Here is a 15,672-nt window from a genome sequence, read left to right as displayed (position 1 = left end):
CCTGGAACATAAAAATAAATTTTTTGCATCGCTAATATGCATACAGTGAATTACGCATTACGGTGCATGATGGATCTTATAGTATAAGGGTGTATGAAATTACAGAAAAATATTTCAAAGCATGCTGTCTTCGCTGAACTTGTTGCATTGAATGTGAACTGAACAAGAAACATGTATGATAATTAACTATGACGTCCAAGGATCTTCAAATTGTCCTGAAGTTTGAATCAAATGAGTTACCGAATTAACAACGACTACCATGATGTCCATAACCGCAGTATCATGCCCTCCGAGAAGTTTCCTTTCATTTGAGTCGCAAATCCAGGCATATGAGATGTTTTCAGTTCTTCAAATTGTCCTGAAGTTTGTCAAATGGTCTAGCGCAGCGGTTCTCAACCTGGGGTACATGTACCCCTGGGGGTACCTTCGCTGACCCTAAGGGGTACCTCGGATAAGAATGCGTAATGGCGGATGTGTACAGTTCCAAAAAAATCATTGATACAGTTTTGATTGCTGCATATTTTGTATTCTAAAACTTTGTTTTGTACATAATAGGCATGGTGATCGGTAAATCAAAAACGTTTGAATTCTGTCCATCCCAACCAGCACAGTGTTTAAAGGACTGTTGGACAAAGTATAAAAAGGACATTGAATAGAAAAATTTTGAAAATCTTTTTTTTTATAAAATCTTTCAAGAGGCTCGGAAGCCTCCTTTCAAGAGGCTCGGAAGCCTCCTTTCAAGAGGCTCGGAAGCCTCCTTTCAAGAGGCTCGGAAGCCTCCTTTCAAGAGGCTCGGAAGCCTCCTTTCAAGAGGCTCGGAAGCCTCCTTTCAAGAGGCTCAGAAGCCTCCTTTCAAGAGGCTCAGAAGCCTCCTTTCAAGAGGCTCAAGCCTCCTTTCAAGAGGCTCAGGCCTCCTTTCAAGAGGCTCAGAAGCCTCCTTTCAAGAGGCTCAGAGCCTCCTTTCAAGAGGCTCAGAAGCCTCCTTTCAAGAGGCTCAGAAGCCTCCTTTCAAGAGGCTCAGAAGCCTCCTTTCAAGAGGCTCAGGAAGCCTCCTTTCAAGAGGCTCAGAAGCCTCCTTTCAAGAGGCTCAGGAAGCCTCCTTTCAAGAGGCTCAGAAGCCTCCTTTCAAGAGGCTCAGAAGCCTCCTTTCAAGAGGCTCAGAAGCCTCCTTTCAAGAGGCTCAGAAGCCTCCTTTCAAGAGCTCAGAAGCCTCCTTTCAAGAGGCTCAGCCTCCTTTCAAGAGGCCTGGAAGCCTCCTTTCAAGAGGCTCAGAAGCCTCCTTTCAAGAGGCTCAGAAGCCTCCTTTCAAGAGGCTCAGAGCCTCCTTTCAAGAGGCTCAGAAGCCTCCTTTCAAGAGGCTCAGAAGCCTCCTTTCAAGAGGCTCAGAGCCTCCTTTCAAGAGGCTCAAGCCTCCTTTCAAGAGGCTCAGGAAGCCTCCTTTCAAGAGGCTCAGAAGCCTCCTTTCAAGAGGCTCAGAAGCCTCCTTTCAAGAGGCTCAGAAGCCTCCTTTCAAGAGGCTCAGAAGCCTCCTTTCAAGAGGCTCAGAGCCTCCTTTCAAGAGGCTCAGAAGCCTCCTTTCAAGAGGCTCAGAAGCCTCCTTTCAAGAGGCTCAGAAGCCTCCTTTCAAGAGGCTCAGAAGCCTCCTTTCAAGAGGCTCAGAGCCTCCTTTCAAGAGGCTCAGAAGCCTCCTTTCAAGAGGCCTGGAAGCCTCCTTTCAAGAGGCTCAGAAGCCTCCTTTCAAGAGGCTCAGAGCCTCCTTTCAAGAGCTCAGAGCCTCCTTTCAAGAGGCTCAGAAGCCTCCTTTCAAGAGGCTCAGAGCCTCCTTTCAAGAGGCTCAGAAGCCTCCTTTCAAGAGGCTCAGAAGCCTCCTTTCAAGAGGCTCAGAAGCCTCCTTTCAAGAGCTCAGGCCTCCTTTCAAGAGGCTCAAGCCTCCTTTCAAGAGGCTCAGAGCCTCCTTTCAAGAGCTCAGAAGCCTCCTTTCAAGAGGCTCAGAAGCCTCCTTTCAAGAGGCTCAAGCCTCCTTTCAAGAGGCTCAGAAGCCTCCTTTCAAGAGGCTCAGAGCCTCCTTTCAAGAGGCTCAGAAGCCTCCTTTCAAGAGGCTCAGGAAGCCTCCTTTCAAGAGGCTCAGAAGCCTCCTTTCAAGAGGCTCAGAAGCCTCCTTTCAAGAGGCTCAGGAAGCCTCCTTTCAAGAGCTCAGGAAAGCCTCCTTTCAAGAGGCTCAAGCCTCCTTTCAAGAGGCTCAGAGCCTCCTTTCAAGAGGCTCAGGAAGCCTCCTTTCAAGAGGCTCAGAAGCCTCCTTTCAAGAGGCTCAGGAAGCCTCCTTTCAAGAGGCTCAGAGCCTCCTTTCAAGAGGGCTCAGGAAGCCTCCTTTCAAGAGGCTCAGAAGCCTCCTTTCAAGAGGCTCAGAAGCCTCCTTTCAAGAGGCTCAGAAGCCTCCTTTCAGAGGCTTGGAAGCCTCCTTCAAGAGGCTCAGAGCCTCCTTTCAAGAGGCTCAGAAGCCTCCCTTTCAAGAGGCTCAGAAGCCTCCTTTCAAGAGGCCTCAGCCTCCTTTCAAGAGGCTCAGAGCCTCCTTTCAAGAGGCTCAGAGCCTCCTTTCAAGAGCTCAGGAAGCCTCCTTTCAAGAGGCTCAGGAAGCCTCCTTTCAAGAGGCTCAGGAAGCCTCCTTTCAAGAGGCTCAAGCCTCCTTTCAAGAGCTCAGAGCCTCCTTTCAAGAGGCTCAGAAGCCTCCTTTCAAGAGGCTCAGGAAGCCTCCTTTCAAGAGGCTCGGAAGCCTCCTTTCAAGAGGCTCAGAAGCCTCCTTTCAAGAGGCTCAGAGCCTCCTTTCAAGAGGCTCAGAAGCCTCCTTTCAAGAGGCTCAGAGCCTCCTTTCAAGAGGCCTCAAGCCTCCTTTCAAGAGGCTCAGAGCCTCCTTTCAAGAGGCTCAGAGCCTCCTTTCAAGAGGCTCAGGAAGCCTCCTTTCAAGAGGCTCAAGCCTCCTTTCAAGAGGCTCTGAAGCCTCCTTTCCAAGAGGCTCAGGAAGCCTCCTTTCAAGAGGCTCGGAAGCCTCCTTTCAAGAGGCTCGGAAGCCTCCTTTCAAGAGGCTCGGAAGCCTCCTTCCAAGAGGCTCAGAGCCTCCTTCAAGAGGCTCAGGAAGCCTCCTTCCAAGAGGCTCAGAAGCCTCCTTCCAAGAGGCTCAGAAGCCTCCTTCCAAGAGGCTCAGGAAGCCTCCTTCCAAGAGGCTGGAAGCCTCCTTCCAAGAGGCTCAGAAGCCTCCTCCAAGAGGCTCAGAAGCCTCCTTCCAAGAGGCTCAGGAAGCCTCCTTCCAAGAGGCCTGGAAGCCTCCTTCCAAGAGCTCAGAAGCCTCCTCCAAGAGGCTCAGGAAGCCTCCTTCCAAGAGGCCTCGGAAGCCTCCTCCAAGAGGCTCAGGAAGCCTCCTTCCAGAGGCTCGGAAGCCTCCTTCCAAGAGGCTCTGGAAGCCTCCTCCAAGAGGCTCGGAAGCCTCCTTCCAAGAGGCTCAAGCCTCCTTCCAAGAGGCTCAGCCTCCTCCAAGAGGCTCGGAAGCCTCCTTCCAAGAGGCTCGGAAGCCTCCTTCAAGAGGCTCGAGCCTCCTTCCAAGAGGCTCAGAAGCCTCCTTCCAAGAGGCTCAGAGCCCTCCTTCCAAGAGGCCTGGAAGCCTCCTTCCAAGAGGCTCAGAAGCCTCCTTCCAAGAGGCTCAGAAGCCTCCTTCAAGAGGCTCAGAGCCTCCTTCCAAGAGGCTCGGAAGCCTCCTTCCAAGAGGCTCAGAAGCCTCCTTCCAAGAGGCTCAGAAGCCTCCTTCCAAGAGGCTCCAGCCTCCTCCAAGAGGCTCAGGAAGCCTCCTTCCAAGAGGCTCAAAGCCTCCTTCCAAGAGGCACTGGAAGCCTCCTTCCAAGAGGCTCAGAAGCCTCCTTCCAAGAGGCTCGGAAGCCTCCTTCCAAGAGGCTCAGAGCCTCCTTCCAAGAGGCCTGGAAGCCTCCTTCCAAGAGGCTCAGAGCCTCCTTCCAAGAGGCTCAGAGCCTCCTTCCAAGAGGCTCAGAAGCCTCCTTCCAAGAGGCTCGGAAGCCTCCTTCCAAGAGGCTCAGGCCTCCTTCCAAGAGGCCTGGAAGCCTCCTTCCAAGAGGCTCAGAAGCCTCCTTCCAAGAGGCTCAGGAAGCCTCCTTCCAAGAGGCTCAGGAAGCCTCCTTCCAAGAGGCTCGGAAGCCTCCTTCCAAGAGAGCTCAAGAGCCTCCTTCAAAGAGGCTCAGAAGCCTCCTTCCAAGAGGCTGGAAGCCTCCTTCCAAGAGGCTCAGAAGCCTCCTTCCAAGAGGCTCGGAAGCCTCCTTCAAGAGGCTCGGAAGCCTCCTCCAAGAGGCTCAGAGCCTCCTTCCAAGAGGCTCAGAAGCCTCCTTCCAAGAGGCTCAGAAGCCTCCTTCCAAGAGGCTCAGAAGCCTCCTTCCAAGAGGCTCAGAAGCCTCCTTCCAAGAGGCTCAAAGCCTCCTCCAAGAGGCTCCTGGAAGCCTCCTTCCAAGAGGCCTGGAAGCCTCCTTCCAAGAGGCCTGGAAGCCTCCTTCCAAGAGGCTCAGAAGCCTCCTTCCAAGAGGCTCAGAGCCTCCTTCCAAGAGGCTCAAGCCTCCTTCCAAGAGGCTCGGAAGCCTCCTTCCAAGAGGCCTCAAAGCCTCCTTCCAAGAGGCTCAAGCCTCCTTCCAAGAGCTCAGGCCTCCAAGAAGCCTCCTTCCAAGAGCTCAGGAGCCTCCTTCCAAGAGCTCAGGAAGCCTCCTTCAAGAGGCTCGGAAGCCTCCTCCAAGAGGCTCAGGCCTCCTTCCAAGAGGCCTGGAAGCCTCCTTCCAAGAGGCTCAGAAGCCTCCTTCCAAGAGGCTCAAGCCTCCTTCCAAGAGGCAAACCTCCTTCCAAGAGGCCTGGAAGCCTCCTTCCAAGAGGCTCGGAAGCCTCCTTCCAAGAGGCCCGGAAGCCTCCTTCCAAGAGGCTCTGGAAGCCTCCTTCCAAGAGGCCTGGAAGCCTCCTTCCAAGAGGCTCAGAAGCCTCCTTCCAAGAGGCTCAGAAGCCTCCTTCCAGAGGCTCAGGAAGCCTCCTTCCAAGAGGCTCGGAAGCCTCCTTCCAAGAGGCTGGAAGCCTCCTTCCAAGAGGCTCGGAAGCCTCCTTCCAAGAGGCTCAGAAGCCTCCTTCCAAGAGGCCTGGAAGCCTCCTTCCAAGAGGCTCAGGAAGCCTCCTTCCAAGAAGCTCAGAGCCTCCTTCCAAGAGGCTCGGAAGCCTCCTTCCAAGAGGTTCGGAAGCCTCCTTCCAAGAGGCTCAGAAGCCTCCTTCCAAGAGGCTCAGAAGCCTCCTTCCAAGAGGCTCAGAAGCCTCCTTCCAAGAGGCTCAGAAGCCTCCTTCCAAGAGGCTCGGAAGCCTCCTTCCAAGAGGCTCGGAAGCCTCCTTCCAAGAGGCTCGGAAGCCTCCTTCCAAGAGGCTCGGAAGCCTCCTTCCAAGAGGCTCGGAAGTAGAGCGATTCCAAGCAACAGCATCAAAATTTAAGAAAAATTTTAATTCATGATTTCCTATTGAGTTGAAACTTTGCACAGTTTTTCAATTTCATCTAAATCGTCATTTTTCGATATCAAATCTTCATATTGAGTCACGACTAACTTTTCAAAAGGGTGTATGTGAAAATGGTTCAAAAATATTTTAAAAGCTGCACAGCAAAAACGGAATGTTCGATTGTTATGATTTTTTCAGCAAAGTTAGACAACTAAATGGTGATTCTTAAGAAAATGTGCACAGTAAAAAAAAATTTTTGCCTTTAAAAATATCATTTTGTCACAAAACTCAAATATCTCAAAACCCTATCTTTTTTCGAACGTAATTTTTTAGGGAAAACGGTCCATTATATTAGCTATCTACCATAAAAATTTGGTGATGGTAAACTAATAAACAAAAAAGTTATGACATTTCAAACATTTCACAATTTTCACATATAGTAAACAAAAAAAAATGTCCGTGTATTTTTTTTTTTCAAGAATCGCAGTTTGATGCTGATTTTATTGTTAAGGGCCTTGCGTGAGTTAAACAAGTTGTTTGTATGATATTCCATATTTATGTATTCATCGATATTATGTATATTATATATATATAAATATTATATGTATAAATAAATAAAAATGAATTAATATTATCCTAAGTATTAAATTAAATGTGGCAGTTACACAATGTTGTTATAGAAACTCTAAGAGTTTTGGGTTTGAATTTTGGTATGGGTTATGATATCATGAAAACAGTTTATTAATACTTATTTTTTATTTATTTTTATTCAAATTTTTTAAAATATCGAACACTTTTGAATTATTATCAGCACAGTTTGAGTATAGTTTTGCTTTAATTTTATTTTCCGACAATGGAATGAAACAGTGAAATTTTCGGGTTCCTTGGATCGTTTTCGCGTTATTAAATTGCTCGCTGAGCTCTGAAGCCTTTATTTCGTACTCTTCAGTAGTAGTAAAACAAAATGATAATTTGGTTAAATCTTTTTCTTTTCTACGATTTGCCCAATCAAAAAGTTCTTTCGCAGTTTTAATTGGATGCTCACGTTCTTTGGCTAAACTTGCTCTTGTGGCCATGCGCTTTATTGTTCCTCCAATAGCATCACAAGGACCTTTGCCATGTGATGTAGCAAAAAATGCCATTCTGCATCAATTCCGTACATTGTTTTAAATTCTTACGATTTTTTGTACTGCGACGCTGCTCCATCAGACATGAAATATATCTTTTTGACTTCTTTATGCTTATCAACGCGTAAAAAGTTAATCATTTTTCAATGAACAAGTTTACGGATACTGAATCGTGTCTTAAATCTTCGGAAATTATAATAAAACTTAAGTGTTCAATTTGCGTACTTCCATTAAAATAAATAACGAATGGATGAATTGTAGCTTGTTGTACGTTCCAGTGATGGGACTGCACTTCATCTTGCAATACAAAGCTGTAATTTTCAGAAAAATCACAAATGACTAAAAATTCACCATTTTGTAATGTATTTTTCGTATTTTATTTAAATATGACACAAACTCATCTACAGGTTTTACAATAGTTTCTATGTCACACCTATCCGTGGTCACCCATTGCTCAAATGATAACTGATCAATATATTTTTCTTCAAACTCAGCGAATAAAGTATTTTCCAATGATGAAGAATCTGGACAATCCGAACAAGATCGTAGATAGCAATTTGATGTTGTATTTTCACACAAAAGACTACCAGTTAACATTTTAATATCCTTTGTTAAATTGATTCTTTTCAAACTATGTAAAATAAGATTAATATTCTCATGAATTGTGCCCACACACACATTATGTGTTCCTGAATTGGAAAGAAGCTTACATTGCCTTGGCCGAAGGCTTGCAAATGAGGAAAAACCTATTTTAATATTATCGTGAATTTCCTTGAAGCGTGTGTACGCTTCTTTCAAAGTCGTCATCATTAATCGTTTTTGGATTGCTTGACGCTTTCCATCTTTTTTTACTGATACATAATCTTTTTGACCAGGCATAGCTCGACTTACTTCATCATCTTCAAAATATTGAACTACTATTTCTTTTGTCTCATCTGTTAATGCAGTACTAGACTTAGTATTTTTGGTTGAAAGACAGTTATTCTTCAATTGTTTTGCCTCTTTTACTGTATTTCTATTGGTTTTGAACTCATCAATGGCATCCTGAATAGACCACGAACTTGGCAGCATCGACAAAATCAATAATTTTTCTTTCCTTGTCGTGGCTGCATTCGAGAACCTTTCCTTCATATTTATAATTACCTCATCGTAGTCTGTATTTTCCACATCATCAGGTCCTAATTTGAAGAGGTTTCTTCGTACAGCTTCGTTTATTTCACGGTATTTTTCTCCGGGTAATAAACGTAGTCCATCTTACTCCATTTAATCGGAGTCACTTTTATCCCAGCTATGCCCTCGTTAAAGCGTTCGATGTTGACCTTTTGGATACACTCATCTTCCGATTGATTTGTTGAAACAGATTTCGCTGATGGTACGGTGGCAAGGCTCTCAGCACTTAATACATCTGGCAATTCCTCAGTTGCTGTCGTTTTCGAACTTCCTGCGCTCTGCTCAACCGATGATATACAGATTGCTCTTTTGTCAACGTTTAGACGGCAGGACGTGCAAATGCGTAAATTTGTATTCAATGTGGACATTGGAGCATAACCAGTCGCTTTCAGTTTATCTATGGTGCTTTCGGTGAGATTTCGTAACTCTTTTGAACACTTTTTTTCATCAAACGGCCTACAACAGTTGAGAAAGCGGCTACTCATGTTGTTCGTAATATTTCAATAAACAAAATCACTTTTAAGTTTTTACTGACTAGTTTGGTGTCATTTGCTTGACTGAAGAAAAAAATTACTATAAGATCTTTAACAACCTTAGTAGTAGTAATTTTTTTGCTTTTTCGTGAGCATTGTCATGGTATGTACCTATCATGCATTTGTTGTTGTTGAAGATACCCGTTTCCTCCCGATCATAAAGTCTATTCTCTAAGAGGTATATTTTTTGCAGGTAAACTATAGACGTACACGTGTATATAAATCTTTGATGTTGCAGCTTTTGCCTTAAAAATAACATTTCTGATATGTTTCTATCAACGTTATTATCAACAGGTTTCAACACTATTAAAAGAATTTTTCGCCAGTCACGTGCAATGAAAATTATGACACTATCAATACTTTTGATCACAACACTGGATCGTGTCTAAGTTTCTTATAGATGCTATGAATAATTAAATCAAAATATCATGAAAACAACTTGTTTAAATCACGTCCCTTAACAATAAAATCTGCATCAAACTGCAATTCTCGAAATAACTTACACAGAAAAAATTTTTTTTTTTTACTAAATGTGAAAATTGTGAAATGTTTGAAATGTCATAACTTTTTTGTTTATTAGTTTACCATCACCAAATTTTATGGTAGATAGCTAATATAATGGACCGTTTTCCTAAAAAATTACGTTCGAAAAAGATAGGGTTTTGAGATATTTGAGTTTTTGTGACAAAATGATATTTTAAAGGCAAAATTTTTTTTTTTACTGTGCACATTTTCTTAAGAATCACCATTTAGTTGTCTAACTTTGCTGAAAAAATCATAACAATCGAACATTCCGTTTTTGCTGTGCAGCTTTTTAAATATTTTTGAACCATTTTCACATACACCCTTTTGAAAAGTTAGTCGTGACTCAATATGAAGATTTGATATCGAAAAATGACGATTTAGATGAAATTGAAAAACTGTGCAGAGTTTCAAATATTTTCGAAATGGTCGCTCAGGATCGACTGACCTGCCCCCGTGGAATGCCTCCCGTCTAAGGCGAGTCTACCATTGGAGTGTACCATTTATTCCACTACGCTTTGTTGTCTTTGCAGAGACGTATTTTAACCTCAACTGTGAGGTAGTCTTCAGTTTCTTGTACTAAACTCGCCTTAGACGGTCGAAGTAGTATGATTATTGACTAAACTTGATATTTTGGGAAATTTAATTCACTGCCTTTACATGTCAAAAAAGTTCCTCACAATATTGAGTCGGATCGATAATTCAGTTATTATAATACTTCTTTAAATATTCTCAGGAGATCCAGAATTTGAAAGTATTTGAAGAAATTCCTAAGCGTTTACAATACATTAATACAGTTTCTAGACGATACAATAGAAAAAAAAAAACTTTGGTAATATTTGAAACTGCGTAGCTATTTTTATAACCGATTTTTCAGCAGATTAACCCCTCCAATTATAGTTCTTACTACTGAGTACTGACTACAAATAATCAATGAACCAAATAGCCGAATAGCAGTCAGTGAACCGGAGCGGTAATCTTTCTCTGTGGTGTTTCAACATCTTTTGATTATGGCGTTGAAGTTACATTGTCGAGTTCGACTCTTTTTCATTAAAAATGGGATTACTTTAAATTTGAGCAAAAGAAACTACTTCAATAAAATAAAGATTGCGCGGCTTGGATATGAGCCAGTCTACACACTTAACTCGTTTCACGTCTATAGGACTGCTAATCTCTATAATAAAGATAATAATTATTGCGCCTAAACTAGATATCTGATTACTGTAAAATTCACTCAGATGGATATTTAAATTTGTTTCACATCAGTATACCAGTCGTATCTAAAAATTGATGCATCATTTCTCGTTATAAGTTATGATTTTACTGAAATACTCATTTTTAAAGAAACTTTATGTTGAGTTGTTCATTTCAAGTGCAATAGTCTCTGTTTTGTCAACATGTTGAGTTATAGAGGGGGGGGGGGTGCGTACACTTTTTATGTTAGAGATTTTTTTAGTTTTCCGAAAATCCTCCCCAATGTCAGATTTTGGCTGAACGGCTCATATAAATTAAAAGTTCATGTGGTCGAACTATATGAAGTGTGGAGTTGTTTATGATAACTGAAAAGTGAATACTAAGAAATGAGAAATAAGAAGTGAGAATCGAGCCATCTCACTGCGAAAAGTGATAATTGAGATAAAGGAAATGAAAAACGGGAAGTGAGAAATAAAAAGTGACACTTAGTCCCTGTTTCTCATTTTACATTTCTCACTTCCTAGTGTACACAATAAGAAGTGAAAAATGAGGGATGCGATCCACATGAGACATCTCACTTTTCACTCTTCATTTCTATTTTCTCACGGTCAATAAAGAGAAATTCGAAGTAAGAAGTGGAAAACGAGGATTGCAAAGTTCGTAGTGAGAAATGAGAAATGAAAAGTGAGAAGTGAGAAGTGAAACGTCCAGCAAGAAATTATAGGTAAAAAATCAGACGTCTCATGTATCGCTTCTTACTTATCACTCCTCATGTTTTACTAATTATTTCTCATTTCTCACTTCTCATTTCTCACTTCTCATTTCCCACTTCTCACTTCTCAATTATCATTTATCACTTCACACTTCAATGAACAATCACTATTGTTCGGGCAAACGACACTATCAGCTGCATCCGATTGTACGACAATTCCCCGAAAACCAATTCCCCGAATGCAATTTTCCCGAATGCAATTTCCCCGAATGTAACAATTCCCCGAATGCAATTTCCCCGAATGTAATAATTCCCCGAATGTAACATTTCCCCGAAAAAAACGTTTTTTTTGCAAACACATTATTGTCATCGACCATAAGCGCCCGTACAGAGCAGCGTTCAAAGATTTGTTCTAGAGTGTCTCTTTGGAAATACCGAACATGATCAAATCTTTCGATAGTATTGTATGCCCTTGATCTTCCTTATTGTTAAATTATAAAGATATTAAAATAAAGTGTTTTCCTATTCATTTTTTTTTTTCTAAAATAGTCGAACAAAGCCTGAATTTCTTTGATGGAGTAGAATCGCGAACAGAAATTCCGATTGAAAGCATCATGGTCAAAATTTGTGAAATCAAACTCCTGTCATATGTAAGGTCCATCCCTTCTTAAGAAGTTACTGCAGCACAAGTCAGGCAAAAATGGTTGCAGCAACTTGATTGTAATAAAGTCCAGTTACATGTGAGTTGCAGTTACCTACGTGGAACATGTGTGCTGCTGGGGTGTAATCGTGGATATGAATCCTCAAAAAATAATAATGCGTCTGCCCGGAAAAAGGCAATGGTGAATGTGATCCCTTCTTCAAAAATAATGCATCTACTCGGAATAACGCAATGGATTAATTTGATCTCTACTCTGGAAGTAGGTGTTTCCCAAAAGTAATGAAGAAGTGAATGTTATTTCTTCTTTTTATATCTACCTGGTCTAAGGAAACGGTAGTTGTGATCTATTCATTAGAGTTAGGCGTTAGCTTGAAATATATAACCGAAAAAAAAATTATCGAATTAATCGACGTGTTCATTTAAAGAAGGCAATATCCCCTCCATTGTCCTTATACTGCGTAAACGCGATCATTTAAGAAAGGCATTATCTCCTTTCTTCACTTTACTCCAGGCAAACGTCTTCAATTGAAGAAGGGTCCATCTACCCTCATTGTCCTATATCGGGCAATCGTGTTCATTTTAAAAAGGCATTAAAACTCGTCTTCTTCTAAAATCGGGCGAAGCAATTATCAATAAAAAAAACATACCTTTCCTTCGCCTTATACCGGAAAACGCATTGATTTTCTTCCTTTATCTCTATTCTCCTTCCTCATTTTTCCATTCTCTCTTCCTACATCTCACTTCGAATTTCGCCCTCTCTCGCTCCTCACTCACACTTCTCGCATCATATTTTTCACTTCTCACTTCTTACTATGTACTTCCTTCTCATTTCTTACGTTTCACTTCTCACTTCTCACTTTCCACTACTCACAACTCACAACTCACTTTTCACTACTCACTTCTCACTTCTTACTTCTCGCTTCTCACTTCTCACATCTCACATTTCTCTTCTCATTTCTCACTTCTCATTACTCACTTTTCATTTCTCACTTTTCATTACGTTCTTCTCACTTCTCACTTTTCACTACTCACTTTTATTTCTCACTTCTTACTTCTCATTCGCCCTAATGACGGTTCGGCATAATGGTCTTCGGCCCAATGACCAACAATTTATTTATTTTTTTACAATTATTAAGCAAATTTTCCTGCGTTCCTTATGTTTGTTGCAGCTCAAATTTATGTCAAAAGCCAATTATGCGACTTTATGTAAAACGACGCAGATTTCTTTTCAGTTTTAGTTTTATATGCACTATGGAAACAATTCGGGAAATGTTGCATCTGGGGAAATGTTGCATCTGGGGAATTGTTACATTCGGGGAAATGTTACGTTCGGGGAATTGTTATTCGGGGAAATTTCATTCGGGGAAATTGCATTCGGGGAATTGGTTTTCGGGGAATTGTCGTACAATCGCTGCATCCATTACTATCACATTGGCAAACCGTTAACCAAGACGAGCCTCTGCCCTAGACGCATAATCCACAGCCTCATTCCGCATGAAACCGTAGCGAGTGCAGAGGTATTCTCGGCTTACAGTGGACGAGTGACTGCATCGTCAATTCCTTCCCATCCCTCATGCTTTTGCTGCTGAAATGCATTTTCGACTAAATGACCTTTTCGGCCATACGACCCATTAGGCCAAATCATATTTTCGAGCTTTTTTGCCAAACAATGCTAGCATCGCATCCCAGAACTAGGGCATTGTCGCCTAGTTACTTATTTTTCTTCTTTTTCAATGGCTCCAAAGATGTGTGCCTGTTCGGGAATTGTTGGCTGCGGCGTTTGTTGCGGTTTTGCTCGGCCGGGGCTGTTGCTGAGTTTCCTCGAGAAAAGTCTTCAGAGTTTAATTTGGAAATTCTTCGGGATTTTGTAGTTTTCTCGGGAAGTTTTACAGCATTTCTATGGGAAAGTATTCGAAATACCATCGGGAGATTCGTTGGAACATTGTATTCGGGAAGTTCTTTGAAATTTTATCTTGAGCAATTTTTTGGAAATGCTTTGCAGGCAATAGGTAATTTGGAACTCCCTCAGTCAACTTATGCAAAAACTATTCGTTCCCTTGGGAATTTATTCGGAGTTTCCTCGGGAAATTATTCTGCTAGTAGTATGGATTTTCAAATATCTTCAAATATAATTTATGCATCATGTTGTAATGCATATTTGGTTTCATTACCAACATCGATTTGACACCTAAGTAGTACCAGTACTTTGGCTGCCAGGTGGAAGTAATCTAAATGTTAGTAACGCGGACAGGAACGACATTACCAATCATATTCTTTTGAATCAACTGATGGAACCCACTGAGGAGATATGCACGGAAGGCATTCCACTATTAAGCTTGATTTTTTTTATTTATACCCTTTGAAACCAATAAATCTGAAAAGTTCCAACGGAAAACCATCAATCCAGTGATCCGACATTCCATCCAAGGTTCCAGAAAATTATATGCCAGCAGTTAAATTTCATCACCTCTGCCAGCGACATCCCCGCACTTATTTATAGGCCTATCGAGCGGCCGGGATCAGGACGTGAATTACCATAATTTTGATTGGGCTTCATTGTTTCGTAATAATTAGTTTTCCCATCTAAACATACCCATCTGGGACGATGCGATGGCTGGATCGAACATCGAAGCCCAGCTCGAAGCATATGATGCCCATCACCATCGCCGCGACGACGCACCTTTCCATCATCGGCAGCCGTGTGGCCCTTGCGAAGGGATTGTACGGATTGCTGATGGCATTTAGGGCACTAAAGATGAAAAAAGGGGGAAAACCCTCGCCAAGTGCCTACAAAACATAATTCCAACGACCGGGAGGTGGCCATTGACGGTGTATCGCAAATAACGGAGCCGTACGCCGAGCACCGGGAATACGAACGTCACGAAATTATTACACCAACAATAATACACTTCCCGTGCTCTACCATCTAACCCTTCAGCAGGGTTTCGGAGTGAGGGGGTTGGAGGACTTTATTGCTTCTTTTATTGGGAAAAAGCTTCCGCTCGAGAGCTCACACCAATATGTGAACGAGCCCCGTACCTTACTGTGTGGACGTTGGTGGAGCTGGCTGGCGTTGAAGGTGAAGTGGGAGGTAGTTGTTCTTTTTCACCTGCCAGCCACAGCACATACAGCTTGGAGCACAGTTCTCGCAAATGAGATTTCGAGTCATGTGGAAAAAAGGCTTGCCCCTTAATGGGTTAAAACAGGAAGCTTTTAAACTAAAATATGAATCATTTAAAGTTAATTGGAGGTGAACAGCTATTTTTGTGCATGTTGAACCGGAGGTGCCTATTTAAGCTTTATGTGTTCGTTCGTTAAAACGGGGAAAAAACTATGTAGGAAAAATAAAATGATTTCTGCCCAAAACAAAGTAAAAATAGGAAAACTTAAACAATGTTTCAGCAAAGCAGTATTTACGGGTAGGGGTGGTCCAAAAATCCTCGACGGTGGTGTTTTTGGCGTCACACCACAGTAAAAGCCATTTTTGTCCCACGGCGGGATTAATCGATGTGGAAAATTTTTCATCGAGTATGTTCCCTTCGGAAATATTACTTTTATTTATATGACAAATCCTATTGCATTTTGCCGGTAAAATTTGGTAACCTTTCTTATTGACCAAGGAAAATTGCTTTGGAATTCTTCGGAAAATTCCTTCAAAGCTCTTCGCGAAATTCTTCTGATTTTCCATGTAAATTTGCCGAAGATTCATCGGAAAGTTCTTCGAAATTTCTTAATAACTCAATAACTTCCTGAAATGGGCTTATTCAGCTAAGGCTCAACACCCGCACACGTCTCACCTACTGAATTGCACTTCCTGCAGGGCTTTCGTGCAATACATAGTGTATGTTTGCAACTACTGAATCTGGGAGACACAAAACGTTTGTAATTATATCGATGACGCCTCTTATACAGGGTGGCCTCACGTATGTTTTGGGCGGTCGCGGTCACGTTGACAGCGGATATGTCTTCAATTCCACCACAAAGTTGTTCTTTTTCTGCCATCCACACCCCCTCGCCATTGTGTATGACGGAGTTTTCCCACAGATTGGAACGAAACTGCGGGATATCCCCAATTTGCGGAAGGCCTCCGCCAAGGCGGCTTTATCGTTTCGGATGTGGTTGTAGAACTCTACTTCGATGATGTTGATCATTCATTTTTGCTCCTCCCTCTTGGAAAATTCTCCATAACGTTGCACTCGTTTAGCAAGTAGAGCACTTAACCAATGTACATGGGTGTCGTGG

The 15,672-nt window shown here is 42.5% G+C and overlaps 1 protein-coding gene across 4 annotated transcripts in view; it reads left to right on the top strand.

Annotated features, from left to right (window-relative positions):
* LOC134209409 (zwei Ig domain protein zig-8) overlaps positions 1–15,672 on the top strand; it is a 969,833-nt gene that overhangs the window by 128,839 nt on the left and 825,322 nt on the right. The gene's annotated exons all lie outside the window — the stretch shown is intronic.

Source organism: Armigeres subalbatus, chromosome 2 (assembly GCF_024139115.2).
Source record: "Armigeres subalbatus isolate Guangzhou_Male chromosome 2, GZ_Asu_2, whole genome shotgun sequence".
NCBI lineage: Eukaryota > Metazoa > Arthropoda > Insecta > Diptera > Culicidae > Armigeres > Armigeres subalbatus.
The sequence above is the reverse complement of the archived record's forward strand: the minus strand, read 5'-3'. Positions and strand labels throughout refer to the sequence as shown.